The 21,672-nt window shown below is 35.0% G+C and overlaps 1 long non-coding RNA gene across 1 annotated transcript in view; it reads left to right on the forward strand.

Moving 5' to 3' along the window:
* Positions 1-374: 374 nt before the first annotated feature.
* Positions 375-21,672, forward strand: part of LOC124983841 (uncharacterized) — a 97,302-nt gene continuing 76,004 nt past the window's right edge. The window contains exon 1 of the long non-coding RNA XR_007108503.1: positions 375-443. This is a non-coding gene — a long non-coding RNA (uncharacterized LOC124983841). The remainder of the gene's footprint in view (positions 444-21,672) is intronic.

Raw genomic sequence — 21,672 nt, forward strand, 5'->3', positions numbered from 1 at the left:
CCTATTCTGTTTTTCAGCTTATTTCATTTTGGTTTTTATTTTGTTGTTTTGCTAAGTCTGGTAACCCTACTTAGAGATGAGTACCAAAAATAGTCTTGCCATAGAAGAGGTGCTCAATAAACACCCTTTGAATATTGAATGATACTGTTTGTAATTCCACCTAATGACTTGACATCATGATACCAGTAACTTGGGGGGCATCACACACTCTAGTTTAATTCTAAACACAAATCTCAACACCAGTAATAATAATTAAAAGTCAAAAAAAATTACATCACCTAGAATTCTGCATTGCTCTGTGGTTTTCAAAGGTCAGAGGCAGTACTTGTGTGTTTTAAAAATAAACTCTGAGTAATTACATAATTAAACTGTGACTGCAAATGAAAAGAGAATTCAAAGAGTGAAGAATGCTCAGCTAGCTCAAGAAAGAGCTTCATATTTAGGTAAGACACAATATTTCTGGTTCATGCATTCTCTCTCATATTTTGAAATCAGATCATTCTTTTTCTAACGTGACTATGGCAAGTTCAAAAGAACAGAAAAATAGCTTAATTTAGAATGCTGTTGGCTGCAGGTGAACAGCATTTATTTTCTATGTCACCCTGTTTCTTATGTCTTGCATTCTTCCAACTGCTAATTAAGAAAAAGGGCAAAATTATATCCTTGAGCAAACAGTCTAGTACCCTTTCCCAATCTGGGACGTGACAGACACCACAGTTGAAGTATGCTTTTTTTGTGGTCTTTATATAGCGTAATAGACTAATCAAGTACAAGTTGAGCAGACTGAAAAGAAGAATTATTTCACACTCCTGCTGATGCTGCTGGAAAGTGCAGAAATGATCTTGGAGTATTTCCTTTAAGTTTCACCCTTGAGAAGAGCACACAGAAGGCAGCCTAGCCAGTATTAAAATTCACAATGCCTTCTATTGAAAATACAATCCAGTTCATTAGACACTGATACACACACACACACACACACACACACACACACACACACATATACACATACATATATATGTATTTATACATATACATATACATGTAATTTTTTTGCTTCATTTGCTGGTTTTTAAATTGCTCTCTGTTGACCTAAAACTAAGGCATTAAGCAGCAGGAAAAGCAATAAGATCTAATTTTCTGTTCAAGTCAAGGAAATGTGCTACTTTCATAGACTTTGAAAGTCTCTGCTAACCAAGAAGTACTGTAGGATGTTTACAAGACAAAATATTTACATATTTATATGTGGTTAAAAAAAAAGGGCACTTTTATTCATTTCATCACTATAACAAAAGAGCTGAAACAGGCTACTTGTGAAGAAAAGAGGTTTATTTAGCTCACCTTTCTGGGGTCATTTCAAATTCCAAACGGGACAGTGCTATGTGACAAGGGCTTCTCCTTGGTTGCATTACTGCATAGAATGAATAGTGTGGGGAGTACACATACGAGCAAGCAAATGATTACATCTCAAACCAGGAGCAAGAGAAAATACCAGGAGCAGAGACAGAAAATAGTGTTGGTGGTAGGGATGGTGAGTACTGCTCAATTATAAGTAAACAAGAGGAAAGAGAAAAGAAATCAAAGTGGCAAAGGCTCAGCACAGGATTTGGAATCATTCTAACAGACTAATCTAGAGGCATAAAAATAAGGGAAGAATGAGCCTTAAAAGAGCCTAAAAAATAGCTAAGATGAAAGAGAAGGAGCACAAGGAAGTGATCTGAGCAGAGATGAGACAGGGAAACAGTGCAGAGACCAGAGGTATGGGTCTCATCGAAGACCACAATTTGGGGGTGATGAGTGAGAGTATTTAAGACATAGCCTGTAACTGAGACATGAGATAAAAATGAGAAGAGCTGAGAGACAGTGAGACGTCTTCTCTGTTTTTGCTTCACTCCCCTGGGACTGCCAGCCTTCTGTTTTAGCTACAAGGATATTTTCATATATTTACGTTCAACGTACCATCTGTTATTTTCCTGTCTACTTCATCATGAAATTCCACTATACGCTAGAGCAACCAAAATCTCGGTACCTTTTCTTTATTCCCTCTGTGAGTGAAAATCGTGAATGAGAGGAAGTTAGTGCTGGAGGCAACAGTTCTCCCTGATGCAGCCCTGCGGACACCCTGAGTCACTCTGGGCAACTAGTCACCCATGGCCAGTTGCTGGTCTTCTCTCTGGCCTGGTTTACAGCTGTTTGGGAGCTATTTACAAACTAATGCTAAAGAGGAACTAGAGGGTGTGAGAAGTGAAATGTCAACGGGAATGTGTCAGGAGCATCCAGTTTTATCTGAAGTTCTGGAATGTGCCCTGAAGAAACCTCTACCCACCAATGTTTTTTAACTGTAGAGGGAAAAAGACTGGGAAATTAAACCTGAACTCTACTTTCTAAATAGAGAAACACATGAGTTTCTGGACTCATTTTCTCAAGTCAAATTAAAAGTAAATGTTTACATTCAAATGATGAACCCATGTAGGAGTAGGGCGAAGAAGGGATTAAAACATTAATGTTGACAAATCTTCAAATTAGAGTATAATGTATGTATGTGTGTATATATATATATATATATATATATATATATATGTTCTTCGGCTAAATTTTGTTTTTTATAGGGCTGAAAAAAGGTCGTACATAAATCCTAATAAACCAAGGGTATGCAATCTAATGGTATTTGTTTAATTCAAAGGATGCAGAGCAGATGAGTCAGGAATTCAGAGATCCAGTGGCAGTGGGTGACCTGGATTCATGGATCTCTAGAGTTTTTGCTTGGTTATACATCTGCAAATGGTGTTGCAACCTCAGAGGCCTCCCTTGTGGTATCTGTCAATGGCAACCAGTCCTATATGATGAGGATGGAGGTGAGATGCTCCAGACCTTTAGACCAAAACACTTGATCCTCTCCTGAGGCAGTGCTATTTAGGATCTGACTCAGTTACTTTATTTATATTGCTTTACTTTACTCCAGGGAGTTCAGCAAAAAAAGGATTACACAGACATCCAAAAGAAGAATAATACAGTATATAAATTCTTAAATGTATCTAGTGTGTATTATTGTTTTTATCTGAAATACTCCCAAAGGTCATGTGGTAAAGGCTCGGTCCCTGTGCCTCGGCACCATTAGCAGGTCGTGCAAACTTTGGGAGGTGGGACCCAGTTGGGGGAAGTCGGTCATTGTGGGAATGACCTTGAAGAGAATGTCAGGATCCCTCCCCCTCCCTCTCTTTCTTTCCGAGTTTGCCAGCCACCCTGAGCTGAGCAGCTTTGTTCCACTACATGCTTCTGCTGTGATGTTCTACCTAGACACAGGTTTATAAGTAATGGCGCCAGCTCGCTATGGACTACAAGCTCTGAAACTGTGAGCCAAAATATATCTTTCCTCCTCTAAGCTGATTTTCTCAAACTTTTATCACAGTGATGTTAAAACTAACAACACAAGGGTAATAGATAACAAATTGATACATATAAATGTAATATATATCATGAATACATAAATGTAAATCTCGAATATAAACATAAAAATTTCTATGGATACATTTGAGATTTTTGACCCACCGAATGAAACAGTTTTTAGAGACCCACAGGAGGAGAATAAACATTTGATCCTTGTATTATAGATAAAGTAGAAGCATAATACAAAGAGATGATATTGTCACAAAATTCTCACAGATTATTTTATTTTACCTTAAAGTATCTTCAATTCATTTAATTTGCTAATTTTGACTTGGGGTACATTTCTCTGAAATGGTAGAAGGAAATGTTAGTGGCTGCTGAATTCCATATCTCTGAAGTGTTATAGTTGTCATTTGATTAGTTTTATCTATAGTGTACACTTTGGAACCACTATGGTTTTGGAGTGGACTGAGTGTTCCCCCAAGAATTCTCTGTGATTATGAGCTTGGTCTCCAGGGTGATGCTTTTGGAAAGTGGTGGAACCCTTAAGAGGTGGGTTCTAATGGGAGGACTTACTTGAATGGAGGCATGAAATAGTTCTTGCAAGAGCCCTCTTGTATGACCCCTTGAGTCCTTGAGACAAGGCTGTTATCAAATGAGCAAGTCTGACCTCTCTGATTATTCATTTTTTGCATTTTCTAATCTTCCAGATCTTTCCATTCAGCCTCACTAGAATTTGTATTTCCCTAATTAACATCAGCTGAAAATTTTGTCAGCATTTAGTGTGCATTTGACATAATGATTTTGATCTAACAATCACCAGAAGTAATCATCAGGGTAGAAGTAGAGAGCACTACATTTTAAAGCACTGCTTCTTCATTCACATAGCAATATATCTCCCTAAGCACTACAAATCTTTAGCTTTCATAGGATTCAGTCTTGCTGCTCTGCCAATAAAACTGTGGAATGGGAGGTTGTATTAGAGTTTTCCAGTGAAACAGAGCAAATAAGTTGTGCGTGTGTGTGCATGTGAGTGTATATGTGTGTGTGAAAGACAGAGAAAGAGAAAAAATAAAGAGAGAGAGAGAGAGATTTTAAGGAATCAGCTTCCACAATTAGGTGTTTATGAGGATTGGCAACTTAAAAATCTGTAGAAAGCAAAACTCAGTTATGAGCTGATGTTACTCTGAATCCTGCAAGGCAGTAGGTTAGAAACTCAACAGGGTTCCTTGAGAATTCTTTCATTTTCTTTGGAAATCCTCAGTCTTTCCTCTTATGGCCTTGAATTGGATGAGGACCACCCACACTAGAGGGGTAATCTGCTTAAAGTCAACTGATTGTAATTGTTAATTCATCTACAAAATATCTTTACAACATCTAGACTTGCGTTTTATCAAACAACTGGGTACCTCAGCCAAGTTGACACATAACATTAAACTTACAGTGGAGTTTTCCAATCTGTGAGAGAGAAAGGAGGATAAATTGAGTGGAAAAAATGTTTTCAAATGTAAAACAGTCAGCCTTCCATACCCAAGGGTTCTACATCCTCAGATTTTACCAACTGCAGATAGATATATTCATAAAACAATTTTTGAAAAATACATCTGTCTGGTACACATACAGACTTTTTTCTTGTCATGAGTCTATAAACAATACAGTGTAATAAGCATTTACATTGCATAAGGTATTAAAAATAATCTTAAGATGCTTTAAAGTATACAGGAGGATGTGTATAGGTTACATGTAAATGCTATTCCATTTTGTATAATGATCTTGAGCATTTGGGGATTTTGGAGTTCATATGAAGTTCTAGAACTAATCTCCCACAGATAGAGAGGGATGACTAAACACTACTGAACTGTACACGTAGAAAGGGTTAATGTGGTGAGTTTGATGTTATGTTTTTTACAAGTATTTTTAAGAAATTACAGAACAAATACATAATTTATTATCTCAATAGACATAGAAGTATTCAACAAAATCAATTTTCATTGATAATTTTTAAAAACTAACACATCTGAAATATGAAAGGGTTTCCCCACTATAGTGGCTAAACAATGACTCCACCCCTTCACGTCCACATCCTAATCCCTGGGACCTGTGAACCTTACCCTATATGGAAAAACAGACTTAGTAAATGTGACTGATGTGAGAATCTTGAAATAGGAGGAAGATCCTGGAGTGTCCACTAGGCCTAAAGTAATTACAGCAGTCCTTTAAGAGGGAGGCAAGAGTCAGGAAATAGAAAGAGATGAGAAGATGTAGGCAGAATTACAGCAATGTGCTTTGAGGACAGAATTCCTTTCCTTCCAAGGCACACAGGCAGCCCTACAAATTGGAATCCCTCAGAAATTAAAAAAGAAAAAAAAAATACCCAGCCTTATTAATATCTTAACCACAGTATAGTAAAAATAATGTTGAAATCTGGCCTCTATGACTAGAAGAAAATAAATGTGTGTGGTTTTATGCCTCTACATTTCTGGCAATTTGTTATAACAGAAACCTATACGCTCAATATGTATTCATTTACACAACAGATTAAGTACTTTTCTACGTGTTTAAGTGTTTTAAGCACATTTCTAGGTTTGGGAGATATCATATTAAGTAGAAACAGATTAAAAACAAAACCACTAAAGAATCTTTCTGTTCTGTTGAGATTATGTTCTAATGAGTATGTCAAATAAAAAGTAAGTTAGTGATTTTTTTGTAGTTGTTTTTTGTACTGGGGATTGAACCCAGGGACACTTTAGCACTGAGCCACATCCTCAGCCCTTTTTTAGATATTTTATTTAAAGATAGGGCATCACTGAGTTGCTCAAGACCTCGTTAAGTTGGTGAGGCTGGTTTTGAACTTGCAATCTTCTTGCCTCAGCCTCCCAAGCCTCAGGGATTACAGGCATGAGCCACCACACCCAGCTAGTTAGTGATAATTTCTAAGGAGAAAAACAAAGTGAGGAAGAGAGGTAGTAAACATCTTGCTTGTAGGAATAGGTTAAATCTTTAGATTTGGAGGGTAGAGAAAGACTCAATAAAATGTAACATTTGAGTACACATCAGAAGTAGGGAATGCAGACTTGCATTTATCTCGGGGAAGAATAATACAGCCTGGAAAAAAAAATAAAAACAAAAAACAAAAAACAAAAAAACAAAACAAGTTTAAAGTCCACAGGGAAGAGCATGTCTGACCTGTCACATGAGAAAAGATGGTCAGTGTGACTGGAGTGGAGGAAGGAGGGGATAGTAGTGAGTGATAAAGTCAGAGAAATAAAGATGCTTACAGATCATTTCCCAGCCCTACAGATGACAGTGAGAACTGAAATTTCATTGGGAACCACTTGGATGATTTTGTACAGAAGAGAGGTGTGATTCAATGTCTGTGTTACACAGAGTGTTCTAGGACTATTTAGGATATGGCTTGAAAGCGGAGAAAAGTAATAATAGGAAGATCAATTGGAAGATCAATTGGAAGTTAAAAAACTTCAAAAAAATGACATACCTTAGAATAGGGTACAGCAATAAGGAAAGTGGAAATTGACTTTATAAATATTTATATAAATTAAGTAGAACTGCCATGATTTATTAACAAGCTAGTTGTGGAGTGTGAGAGTTTTTCATGGCTTTGGCCTGGATAAGTGGTAGGATGGAACTCTGCAGTTGAGATGCAGGCAGAGTAAGTTTGTTTGGGGAGGGGTGACAAATACCAGGCATTCTCTTTGAAATACACACTGAGCATTCCAGGAGAAGTGATGAGCCGGCAATTGGATATACAAATTTAAACTTCAGAAGAACTGAACAAACCAGAGATTTAAATTTAACATCATCAAAAAATAGGCTATATTTTATGCCAAAAGTGAATATAAATAGAAGAGAAAAGAAATTTAAGAACTAATTCCTGGAACTCCAACATGTCAAAGAAGGAAAGATGAAGAATCTGCAAAAAGAATGAGTCCAGCTAGAGAGGTAGAAAGAAAAACAAGCACATGTTCTGAATCCAAGAATGTTCTGTGCAAAGAGGCACCATGTACCACATGCCTGATCAGCCATGCAAAATGAGGACTGAGGATTGACCATGGTTTCAGCAACATGGAAGACATAGGCAACAATGGCTACCTAGCAAAAGCTTAGACAAACTCACACTTATTGGCAAAACTTTAGAAGCACTTCAATGAACTCTGAGGGCAAGACAAAAACACTTTCTTCCCTATTTTTCGGAAGTATACACAAAGTTCTGAACGATAAGAAAGAAGCAATGAGGTAAGAAATTTGGAAAGAAAGGGATAAAAACTGTTCTTCACAGCTTATATGATATCTCTCTATAAAATGCAAGATCATCTACAGAAAAGAAATCATTTAGGAACTAATCAGATATTTAAAATTTTTGTTAGCTACAATGTTGGAATACTTGAACATACTATTCAGAACAATTTTAATCCTAAATATAATCACACTGTGTTAGTTAGTTTTTCAACTCTGTGACCCAATGCCTAACAAAACAACTTGGAGGAGGAAAGATTTATTTTGGCTTATGTTTTCAAAGGGTTTTAGTCCATGGTTAGTTGGCACCATTGCTCTCGGCCTGAGGTAAGATAGAACATTCTGGCAGAATGATGTGGCCAAGGAAAACTGTTCAGCTCATGGAAACTGTAAGTGCAGAGGGAGAGGAACGGGCCAGGGACAAGATATAGTCTCTAGGCATGCCCCCAGTGACCTACTTCCTTTAACCATGTGCCACCTGTCTACAGTGTCTTTACCCTAGTAGTACTTTCAAGTTATTAATCCATCAAATGGATGAATCCACTGATGAAGTTAACAGTCCTTATGATCCAATCAATCACTTTCCCAAAGTTCCACCACTACTCATTGCTGCATAAGGAACCAAATATTCAACACGTGATTTTGGGGGCATTTCATATCAAAATCATAACACATGCTAATACTATTAGCTACCTCTAAGAAGTAAAATACTAGTGTTTGTGCTTGGAAGAAAGAAAAACAATGAGACAGATCTGATATGCCCACCACAGGTGATTTCAAGTTTCCAACATGACATCACTGAAGCCAGATTGAGAAAAACTGCATTTTTGAATGGAAAAAAATTTGTGTCCTTAGAAGTTACCAAATATGTGTGTGTGTGTATGTGTGTGTATGCAAAGGTCATTTGTAAAAATGTTTTAAAGAAAAAACTGAGTACTTGAGAGAATATGCATTCATGGTTGAGAAGAATTAATATAGTTGATGTCAATTCATTACAAATTATTCTATAATTTCAGAATAATTTTAATCAATCCTGGCAGGGAATTTTAAAATTTGTTTCAAAGAGGAAATTATCAAAAATAGCTGAGACAATTTTGAAAAACAACATGATGGGGTGATTTGCATTATTAAAAAACAAAATAGTAAATCAAACATTTGATATTGGGTCAGAATGATTAACTAAAACAAAGCAGCAGAATGAGAAGCACATGAACAGCGCAGGTATTTTCAGAGACTTGATATGTATCAGGTGTGGTAACACAAGTCAGTGTAAAAGGGAAAAATTATCTCAATAAATGCTTTTTCCCCTATGGAAAAAATAAACAAATTCCAAGTATTTTTGGAAGACAAAAAAAGTACTAATAAATCAACAGATAACAAAATGAAAAAAATGCAAAATGTAAAAAATGCAAATTTACAAAGAGCCCCTAAAACTAATTTTAATTAATAAATTGTCAATGGTTCCCTATCAAAATGAAAACAATTTAAAATACTGATATTTCTTTTTTTAAAATCTACAATTTATTTTCCAGTACTTATTTCTTCATATAGAAAGAGAACTGTGAGAACTTTCAAACATATTTTCTAAGGGTTGAAGCATAAATTGAAATAACCTTTCTAAATTGAAATATATTTGCAGAAACTTAAATATCCTCTCTTTTGAACAAAGAATTCAAGGAATTTGTTCCAAGTTAAGCAGAAAAGTTTACAAAAAAGCCATATGTAGCTCATTAAAGTGAAAAAGCAGAAAAGTCTTTGATATATTATTAACAGAAAAAACACAATTTACAAAAATTGCTTACAGTATGACGTATTTTTATAAAACAAAACTAGTATGCATGTATTCAAATGCCTTAAAAATTCCCAAAAGTAACATGCAGAAGTGATTATTTCTGAGAGCTGTTTTATTATTTATATTTGTTTCCTTTATTTTGCAATAGATATTATGCATATTCCAGAGTAAATTATTTTTTAAAAATAAGCAAAACAGAATGAGTGTTCTTACAAAATATTTAATTGACTCATATATTATTTTACATTTATTTTTTATTTTGTAGCTTTTCCCGAGAGCATAATAATGTTACACATGAGAGAAAGGTTAGTAGTACAGATCATGATGTACTCAGAATTGTTCCTCTCTTTCATTGATCAATTCAGGTTCACTCATAGAGTTCATATATGTTTCCATAGGCTGTACCCAGGCCTCAGGAAGAGTCTTTGTCCATAATCCAGTAGGTTTCCATGAGGCAATACACCTACATATTTTAATTTCACATGATAAACACACTAATATTATGATGTTTTCTGAATCATTCTTTTTATTAAAGTTGTTTATTTATGTATCTTATCTTCTCCTGGTAGACCATAAACCCCCAGAAAATAGGATGAATCTATCATTTTTTTATCTCCAGATGCCGTACCTTGCATCTGTTGGTATACATGACTTACTTGTTGACTATTATAAGAATTTCATAGATTTAACTTAGACTAGTTTTTGACTATTTTTTATAACTTGAAAATATGTATTTTTTAAGAAAATTACCATACACACATTTAAAGTAATTAATTACACAAATAATGACACTGACTTTGATTACAGTTGTATTTGACAAGATTACATTAAATTGATGGATAATAGATCTATAATGATTTATAATGAGAAATCTGAGATTTGAGACCTTTCAGCATATTTTTAACTATGTTATGGAAACCAAATATGTTCTTTCAAGAAACATCTTTTAATATCTTGTATTACAGACAGACTATGAGAATGGATGAATTAAATGAGACTAAAGTGAATTAATGATATTAGTCACCATTCACTGAGCAACTGCTGTGCTAAGTTTTCTTCGTTCATTCCCTCCAACCACATTTAAAATCTTGTTAATAGTAACTGAAGGAGCATATTCTAACCAAGTTCTATTGACTCTACAACCCAATTCTCAACCGATGGGTCTATTTCTTTGCAGATGCATTTAAAATAGTTTAATAGTGATTTTAACAATGTAGTCAAATTTTCTGGTTATGTGTCTTGAAATTTTCATGAACCATAACACTTCTACAGTACAATCGTGATCAAATGATTACATCCACTGCATTTACCAAAAATAAAATGATACATAAAAAGTCCTCAGGAACACTGTTCTCTTAAAATTTCTTCATAGTGATGTTTGGGGAGGGGAATGTCTCTTCATTTAGCTAATGTGCTGTTTGTAATTAGCACAGCACAATGTCTAAGAATAGAATTGCAATAATCATTTTAACAGTATGCATTGTTGGTAGCTTTTATATTTTGTCAGATGACAATAGAAAATCAAAAATGTGCATGGTTTTCTTAAAAACAGTTTTGATGAAAACTTGATGTATCATCCACACATCAAGTCTTTACCAAGTGACTCACCCTATTGAACATACTGAAATGCTAGTAACAGTTTAATAGTTGCTTCTGTCTAGGGTCACAAACCACTGAAGAACTTCTACAATATTGTGTAAAATTGCTATTTCATTCTTGTCTGTGCCTGAGCATGATCAGCAAACTTCTTGGATAATAAGCAATTCCACACTTCATAGTGCAGTTCCAAACTCAGATCTCACATTTTAGATACCTACCTTTAGAAAAGCTGCTTCTTTTGTCTAGTATGTTTCTTGGATGACAATATGATGCTTCAGAATTAAGTTTCACAGGGAAGGGATTACTCTGAAAAGTTGCATATCTAATACATCATTTTGGTTTTGTATATAAAATAAGTGGGAGAAATTGTGGGCAAATAGAAAGGTTTAACAAAACACTATGAAGGCACCTTCTGTTTATTTTTTTTTCTAGTGATTTGTAATTTGAGTAATAGTCCCTGGCCAGAAGAGTTGTACATCTTTTCTGTTAAATGCAGAAGCAATATGTTATGTGGGAAGAATGTAGATTTGTAAACTAGACCCATCTGGAGACTGTGTAGCTTCAACACTAGGAAATTGTTTTGAGGGCTACAATATTTTGATGACTCTAATGAAGCTACTCAGATATTTGGATAGGTTATCCTTTTTTTTTTTTTTTTGGTACCAGGATTGAACCCAGGGGTACCAGGATTGAACCCATATTCCCAGCACTTTTTCATTTTTTTAATTTTGAAACAAGATCTCTCTAAGTTGTTTAGGACCTTGCCGGGTTTCTGAGGTTGACTTTGAACTTGTATTCCTCCTGCTTCAGCCTCCGTAGCCACTGGGATTAGAAGTGTGTGCCACCTTGCCTAGCTCCCTTTTTTGATATAGACAAAGGAAAAGTTGGAAGTGCCAGTTTGTCAGTCTTAACTTTTATATTTGACATCATGCTTTATTGAAGGTAAAAGCATTCATTTTTTGTTAATTTCCTTTGTGAGAATTTTTTTTAAACTTTTTGTCTTAGCTAACATTTCTTGAACATAGGCGGGGACATTATTTCTGTCTGATTTCAGTTACACACAAGCAGGCATGATTTCATTGCACCAGCCAGCTTTACTGGGCTGTGTTTTCTTATGTTGCTCTCAAGTTAATCCATGGACATGTGGTATTTGGATAAACATCTTAAGGACTCTGATTTTTTTCTAAAGATTATAGAGCTAGAAGAGTTTCTTTGAGAAACTGAAGCATTTTCTGAAAATTGTTTTCAAGTTTCTTATATCTTCAGTCCAAATTATCAGAGAAATCATCAACAGATATACTTTTTCCCTTTGGGCACTGAGAGGATTGGGGAATTTAATAAGCCTCCTGTGACATCCAGCATGTAATAATTGCCAGATTTGAGACAGCGATGATTTCAAACACTATTTTTTTTAAAAAAGGGAATGTATATAATAAAGAAAGTATGATGCTATTTCTTAACTTCTTTTCCACATCAGAATTTTTTTTTTTTTTTTTTGATAGCAGGATTTGAACCCAGGGGCATTCCACCACGGAGTCACATCCCCAATCCTTTTCATTTTTTGTTTTGAGACTGGGTTTAGAACCTTGCTTAGTTTCTGAGGCTGGCTTTGAACTTGAGATCTTCTTGCCTCAGCTTCAGAACTGCTAGGATTACAGGTGTATGCCGTAACATCCAGTGGAAAATTTTTGAAATGCAATTCACCATGGTCGTAAACCCTACAATGCACCCAACCACTTATTGCACTCAAAGATCTTGTAGCTGTGGGTACCAAGAAATGCAGTAATTGTTGCCATCTTGTTACTTGAAGATATAAAGATAGTTACTTAACAAGCCATAGGAAATACCTTCCTTGCTCTACAGCTTGTGAAATTAGGCATATATTTTAGTAGTTTATTCTATTCCTTCTTAAAAACTAAGTCAGGTTTACTACCAGCTTCCATGTTTTCCTTTATTTATAGCTGTGATTATGACACTAATTTTGTGAACAGAGTAGCTTCAATACAATATATTGTAAAGAATGCAGAAGTAGTATATAATTTTCCCCATGCCTTTCATCACTTACTTAATTTGAGAGGAGTTTCTGTGTGTGTGTGTGGTGGGGGGGTGTTCATGCATTTATGTGGAGCAATTCATTGTTTTTGAGTTTTCTATTTTTAATCTAGAAGTTACAACATGCGGTCTGGATAACGCTCATGTTTATCTAAGCACACCATTATAAAACCCAGTACATGTCTTTGTTTTTGTTGCTTGAAAATAGTTTTTTAAAAATGAAATCGCACTATTTTCATCTTGAGCACCCTTTCATTTGTATACATTTGGCTGGTAGAAGAGAATTCACTTAGTCGCAAAATCTTTCCGGGCACATTTTACAGTAGAGAGAATATTACTATTCAGGGTTCCAATCACATGTGCTCCAGTATCTGCCTTCTAATTTAGGCATCACTGGTAACAATCAAGTTGTCAGATTTATATGGTACATGAAAATGGAAAAGATAAAAATCAAGTCCAAGGCTGCCTTTATTTCTGAAGTTTAAATGGTAACTATTATCATTTCATATAGCCCATTATGTGTGAATGATGTCTAAGAGCATACAGGTCTATCATGGGTTCTCATGAGTTTTTCCTGTTTTCACTTTTACATATATATCATTTTAATCAATTGGGAAATTACTGTACTACAGATTTCAGAGATTCTCTGAGAAACAAGTTCTGTGAAATTTTTGTTTTAAATCATTATTTCCAAACAAATATTACATGCTTAAGTCAGCACCAGGACTCATGATTAGGTGCAAGTGAAGCAAAATTAAATGCATTATGTTATTTGTATTCAAATATAATACTTTAATTGTACCTTAATTTCTATAAGAAATTTAGGTAAATAAGTCCAAAGTACAGAGTTAAATTCCTATTCAAAAATATGTGATTATGTAGTCAAATATTTTCCAGCTAATTGCCAACACTGAATTTTAAAAGGAAAAAAAAATGGTGATATAAATAATACCAAGTTGTATTCTGTTACAGGGCTCATTTACAAATATCAAATTTATTTTTTCATCTGTAAAGCAAACTTTCTCAATGTCAGCAATATTGACATTTTGGTCCAGATAACTCTTTGATAGTTATAATTCTTTGGGAGTTATCCTATGCATTGCAAGGGGTTATTAGAATCTCTCTCCTCTATTTACCAGGTGTCTGGTCTGTACCAATGATCAGGTGTAAAAAGCAAAAAAAAAAAAAAAAAACTCCAGACATTGACAAATGTCCCCTTAGTACAAAGTTGGCCCTGGTTTAAAACTGCTGATGTAAAACATATTTGAGAGTCTCCATGTGTTAGGCTTTGGATGAGTGTCTCCCAAAAGTCCATTTTTGAAAGACCTAGGATGGTGCCACAGGAGGAACTGTGGACCCTTATGAGGTAAGATCTTGTGGGAGGTTCTTAGGACACTGGAGGTAAGCTCTCAAAGAGGGTTGAGAACTCAAAACTCTTCCATTTCCTCTCTCTCTCTCTCTCTCTCTCTCTCTCTCTCTCTCTCTCTCTCTCCCCTTTCTCATTTATGAGGTAAGCCATTTGTTCCACCAGGCACTCCCATCTCCAAGTATCACCTTTCCAGAGGCCTAAATCAAGGGGTTACCTGATCTTCAATAGAACCTCCAAAACCATGAGTTAACTTTATAAGTTAATTGCCTCAGGTATCTCATTATAGTGACACAAAGCTGACTAATACACCATATGTCTGAAACAGCTTTAGATGTTCAAGAATGCCCAGATGATTAAGATCCAGTTCTTAGGCTGAGGATGGAGCTCACTTGTAGAGTACTTGCCTCGCATGCACAAAGTCTTGTCTTGGATCCCCATCCCACAGGGAAAAGAAAAGGGAGGAGGAGGAGGAGGAGGAGGAGGAGGAGGAGGAGGTGGAGGAGGAGGAGGAGGAGGAGGTGGAGGAGGAGGAGGAGGAGGAGGAGGAGGGGAAGGAGAAGAAGAAAGAGAAGGAGAAGGAGAGAAAGAGAGAAAGGATACAGCTTTTAAAAACTCATATCAAGTAGAGACATGTCTTTACATCTATGCAAATAATAATATAGGTATAGTAATAGAACCCTGCATTGATTTGGTAAATTTAATGCATTTCCAAATTAACCATTTATTGTATCTGATTTATAAGGCACATTCAAAAGAAAATTCTGTGTCATCAGTATGTAGCATTCCTTATCCAAGCATACATCATGATAGGTTTTTAGAGGTTATCTTTGATACAGACATAATTTTCACAGATTGTCTGATAACAAAGTTCAATTCACTCTTTCTAGTTACCGTTTAATATGACTCTTCCAGCTTATTGACTAATCTATCATTCTTGCCTCTCTGTGAACAAACTCTACCTCTTAGAAAACCTTCAGGTATATGTCAGATCAGGCAAAATAAAGCCATTGAGCTTAGGATGAAACTCCCAATGAATTCTACAAATCCACGTAATTTTTAAATGCTTAAATCATTTCCAATCCTGGGAAATTTTCTTGTGACATGTCACAAATAATTTCAAATTCTTTCCTAAAAATTGCTTCTGAATAAAAAGAAACAATGTTTTATTTTATAATAATATATTTCTAGAGAACTCTAAGATATATTTGTATCTTCCTATTTCTTGAATAGAAAAAAGGAAAAAAAAAACAGATAGTCAGAATAGATTTTTTTTAATTAGAGCTTTATAGTTCTACATAGTAGTTGGGTTCATCCTGACAAACTCATACATGCATGAAACTGATTTTAGTTCATGATCCCATTTCCATTCCCATCCTTGCTCCCTTCTCCCATTCTCCTTCCCCTACTCTACTAAATTTCTTTTCCCCCTTCTATTAATTTGTATTTGATTGCTTCTTCATGTTATCCTATCCTTCCTCCCCACCTTTCCTTTATTTTACTCTAGTTTCCTCAGATGAGAGAAAACACTTGAGTTTCTGAGTTTGGCTAATTTCACTTAGCATGATATTCTCCATCTGCTCACCAGCAAATGTCATAATTTCATTATTTTTATGGTTGAGCAGAACTCCATTGTGTAGCTAGCTAGCTAGAAGATGGATAGATAGATAGATAAATAGATAGATACCACAATTTCTCAATCTATTCCTCAATTAATGAGCATCTGGGTTGATTGCATAATTTAGTTATTGTGAATTGCACTGCTATAAACACTGATGTGGCTGTGTTGCTGGAGCATACTGATTTTAGATATTTTGGGAAAATACCAAGCATTGGGATAGCTGGGTCATATGATGGTTCCAGTCCTAGTTTTTGAGGAATCTTCATGCTGCTTTCCAGAGTGGTTGTACCAGTCTGCAGTTCCACCAACAATGTACACGTGTATCTTTCCCCCCACAACCTCACCAGCATATTTTGTTGTTCATATTCTTGATCATTGCCATTCTAACTAGAGTGAGATGAAATCTAAGTGTAGTTTTGATTTACATTTCTGATAGCTAGAGATGTTGAACATTTTTTTATAATTCATTGACCATTTGTGTTTCTTCTTTTGAGAAGTTTCTGTTTAATTTTTTTGCTCATTTATTGATTCGATTATTTGTTTTTTAGGTGTGAAGTTTTTTGAGCTCTTTGTATATTCTGGATATTAATGCCCTACTGGAGTAGCTGACCAATATTTTTTTCCCATTCTATAGGCACCCTCTTCACACTCTTGATAGTTTAAACATTTGGTTGTTCAATCATTGTCAGAGTGAAAACTAAGGGATAATATTTTTTCTATTTTAATTGGATCCTAATAAAATATTATACATTTATTTTTATATATATTTCTCTTTCTACATTTTTATTGGTGCATTATAGTTGTACATAATGATTTATTGTTACATATTCATACATTCACACAAAATGACAATATAATTTGGTCAATTCTACTCCCCAGCACTTCCCCCCTCCATCCCCAAATCCTGGTCCCTTTCCTGTAGTGATCTTCCCTTGATTTTCATGAGATCCACCCACCCTCACCTTTCTTATTCTTTTTCCTTTTCCTCTCTAGCTTCCACATATGAGAGAAAACATTCAACCTGAGTTTCTGAGTTATGGGCTTATTTTGAGTTCTGGTTTTTTACTTAACATAATGATCTCTATTTCCATTCATTTTCCTTCAAATGACATCATCTCATTTTTCTTTATAGCTGAATAAATTCCATTGTGTATATATACCATTTTTTAAATTTTTAATTCATTTGTCCATTGATGGACACCTAGACTGGTTTCATAGTTTGCCTGTTGTGAATTGTGCTACCATGAACATGGGCATGCATGTACCACTATAGTGTGCTGACTTTATTCTTTAGGAGAAATACTGAGGAGTGGTATAGCAGGTCATATGGTGGTTCTATGACTAGTCTTTTGAGGAATCTCCATGCTGATTTCCATAGTGGTTGTACTAATTTTCAAAGAGGAAACCACAAAACTGAAGCTGATTTTTAATATTATTACCTCTACAACTGAAATACTGCTTTTTAGAAATATGACACTTTAAATATTTTTTAGGATTTTCTGGATATTCTGCTAAATATTTCATTCAGATTACCTCTTTTAGTCTTTAAAATAACATTCAGTTTTTAGTATCATCATTTTGCACATAAGGAAACTCAGACATAGTGAAATCATTTCTCCAAGATCAAATAACTTATGAGTATTAGAACTTAAATTTGAACCATCCAATTTTAACTACTTGTATTAGCATCAGTGAGTAAATTTGTTGTCAATATCTCATCTAAAGACAATTTAGAAAAGATGTACTATTTCTTCTCAGACCACCTCTCCCCACCTCTCTATATAGAGATACCTTATGGAATCAAGTGAAAATTCTTAATTTATTTGTAGGGACAACTGAGTCTTTCCAAATGGCAGTTCATTGGGCTTTATGTTCGCTTATTCACATTAAACAAACTTAACAGTGTTTATGCTTGTATTTCAAAGTTTGGTTACCATCTTTTCGCATTAGAATTCTATTTATACAAGGTTTAAGAAATGGAATCAAGAGGAATCATTGATTGCTGACTTAGGACTTCAGTACTTTGTTGTATGTTTGTTCTCTTATCTTTTAAATAAACCCAGATTTCTTCTTAAACCTGCACATATGGATTCCTCAGGTCCATATTTCATTGTGGGATCTTAAAATATATTGATGTGTTTGTATCCTCATTTGTTATTGCTGTATGTTCACTTGATGGAGAAATCAGCCAAGAAGATTATAAAAAGTATTTCTTGTTTTTATTGGCATTACTTACTTTTTGTTTCGAGGAGGAGCCTACTAGAGATCAAACTTCTATCAGTGCATATTGTAAATACAGAACTCATACAAAATATTTTCTTTTATTATAATTGCAAGAACCTGAATAAGTAGAAAAAGGGGTTTTAAATATGGACCAATATAAGCTTAAATGATAGAAATTATAATAGATTTTGATCTACCTTTTAAAAAACATGTCAGAATTTGTTTTATGTGTTAGATTATTAATTAGAGACCAATATTAGAATACAAAGTCAATTTATTAGCAACAAGAGCTTCAATTATTTAACAATTCTATTTACAGTGTATAATGTGTTCTGGCAAAAAAAATTTTTTTTTAAATGAGAAAAAAGCTTTTCTAAGTCAAAGAAAAAAATTTTCTATATTATTTATAGAAGAATACAAATTAGAAATAAACTTAACAAGTTGCATATATAACCTTGGAGGGGAGGAAATGTCATTTCTTCCCATTTTTAGGCTCAAGGTTAAAGCTCCATAACAAAAGAAGAATTACCAGAAGTCCACAAGTTGTGTGTGACACAGGAGCTTTCAAAAATGAAAACCCAAATTAAAAAAGGAAAACTGTATGAATTTTTATGCTAAGTTTGATGAGGGCTCAGTAGTGGAACAGTGTCTCTGGACGTAGGGAGTATGATCTAATGACAATAAACCAGGTGGGGAGGGACCTGGCCGGGCCTGTTTGTTTGGATTGGTCTCTCTGCCCCTGATTTCAGAGACGTTCTCTTCCTGTACATATAGAGAAAGCGCCTCTTGAATGAACGACTAATGACCTGCTCCAGGGCGGAAGGGGAGGGAAAGATGAGAGTAATCTTAATATTTCTCAAGTGCCAGGATGTTGTTCTGTGGGTAGTACGTCTTGAAACGCACTAATCTCTTCCCAGAAAAGTCTAAAACATCACTGAAACAAATCAAAGAAAACCTGAATATAAAGATGTAACATATTTATAAATTGAAAACTAAGTAGTAAAAATGTTAATTTTCCTCAAGTTGACATACAGGCAATACAATTTAACAAATATCCCAATTTTAATTGACACACCTTAAATTTATATGTAAATGCAAAAAAAAAAAAAAAAAAAAAAAGCAAGAGTTGTCAACCCATTCTCAAATACACCAAAAAGATGTGAGAACTTACTCAATATCAAGAGTTTAAAACTACCGTAACTCAAACACTGTTATATGGCCAGTAAGGTTTTAAAAGAGATTAACTACGAGAGGAAGTCAATAAACAGATTCATTCATTTATGGAAAATTGACTTATGATAAAGGTGGTAGTATATAAAAGATGGCTTTTTAAATGAATAGTGCAGGGTCAAATGGATATTTATATGGGAAAATAATGAGCTTGATGCCTACTGATTGACACACAATAATTAATTCCCAGGTCACAAAGGCCAAAAGAGGACTTTCATCTGATTAGATGCCCACAAAAGTGTCTATTGTAGTCTTCCTTACAATTTGATTTGCAGCTGTAACTTACTCATTACAGGAGGGCCAGAAAAGTTTCAGGGCATCTCCATTGTCTTGAGCCCTCTACTGCAAAGGAAAAATAAATATTAACAGGTCACCACATATATACTTTAGGTGAATGGGAATATGTTGAGTATCTGGAATTATTAGTATCACCAGCTTTCCTGGCTATTTTTTAGGTCAGTGGAGAATCATTTCTAGAATGCATCTGTACCATAGCCCCTTGGTGCACTCACCTTGTCGGAAAAACTCAGTCATTGTCCCCAATGCCAATCTAATAACGAGGACAGAGTTTTGAGAAAAGGGAAAAGGAAGTTTTATTGCTTTGCTAGCAAAGGAGAAATAGAGGGGATTCCTGTCCCAAAGGCTGTGATTCTGCCCACCAGTGGGAACAGGGGGCTTTTATAAAAGTGACTCAAAGGCTCCATTCCACTTATTCTCTGTTGGAGTTGTAATTCACTTGCTAATTTGGGAGGTAGTCATTTCTGAGATGTTCTGGTACCATCTGCAAAGTCTGGATTACTTCTTCACTGTGGTGGGTGTGTACTCAGTGATAGATAAATCTGCCTAGGATGGGAAAGAAAGGTAACCCTGTTTCCCCTGAGATTAGGGAGGGAGAGAGATAGGGAGGAACTGGGAGAAAGGAAGAGAAAGAAACATGTCCACTTAAAAAATAAGTTTCAGTGGCAGAGTAGCAAGGGCTTTATTCAAAACATAAAGTGGACCACTGTCACATTTCCCCACTGTCAATTTCTACATTGCCTTTCTGTGGAAAAAATAGCAACAACAGTTGAAGTTTTATGATGTATAATCTTTTGTAAACACCAAAAATTGAAAATTGTCATTGAAATTACCACCAAATAATTAAAATTAAATAAATGATCTTGCTATTCAGACTTTATAATCTATAAATCAAAAATTAAAGGCATCTTCTGGATGAATCTAAGTGATCACAAGCCACATAAAATTATCCAGCATAATAAAGTGAGGTAATCACACTTGGTTCCCTTCCATCTGAGAATTATGGTCCAGGTGGAGTCATGGACATCTAAACTGAAAATTGACTGTCTTCAGATATTTTCATTCACTATTGTGTTTAATACAAATGCAAGTTTTAAAACATTTTACATGAAAATAATATGAGCAATAAAATAGAGTTGGAAAATGCAAGAGAAAAAATAGTTTAATATAATTTTATTGGGTTTATACATCAACAATTAGAAGAAAGTCTTCAAGCATTTCCACAATGCTGAAAAATAAGAGAGGTTAGACTGCTTTGCAACAGCTGTTAGTAGCAATGCAAACTTAAGTAGAAAATCAGAAGATACCTCGTTTGGTTTTTGTTTTTGTTTTGTTGTGCTGGGAATGGACCCCAGGGCCTGCACATGTTAGGTGAGCACTCTTATCACAGAGCTACATCCCCAGCCCAGAAAATGTTTTTTTGAAAGCTTATGACATTAACAGTTTGGGGTAATTCAGAGTGTCACCCATTACATGCCAATAAACCCATGCCAGTTCTTGGTGGTTGGTTTAATTTGTTCAAGCCTGAGCTGTGTGGGTTGATAAAAACTGTGTTTATTCTCATATTCAACTTTCATTAATAGCCTGCTTGCTAAAACCTATCTATAACCTCAAGATATATGGTAGTGTTGTCCTGGTCATTTGGGACAAGAGGGGTAGAATTTTAATTTGTAATGTGCATTGTCCCCATGAAGTCAACAAGACCACTACTGCCTTCTATTTCAGCTCTTGTACAGGATGATAGGCAGGGTGTGATGGGCTGACAGAATTGGCTCCATGGAAATGTTACAGACCAGGCTATATGGGCAATGATTAAACAGACTCCATTTGGCTCTGAGACTCCATGTTATGTAG

This window comes from Sciurus carolinensis, chromosome 4 (genome assembly GCF_902686445.1).
Source record: "Sciurus carolinensis chromosome 4, mSciCar1.2, whole genome shotgun sequence".
Classification (NCBI taxonomy): domain Eukaryota; kingdom Metazoa; phylum Chordata; class Mammalia; order Rodentia; family Sciuridae; genus Sciurus; species Sciurus carolinensis.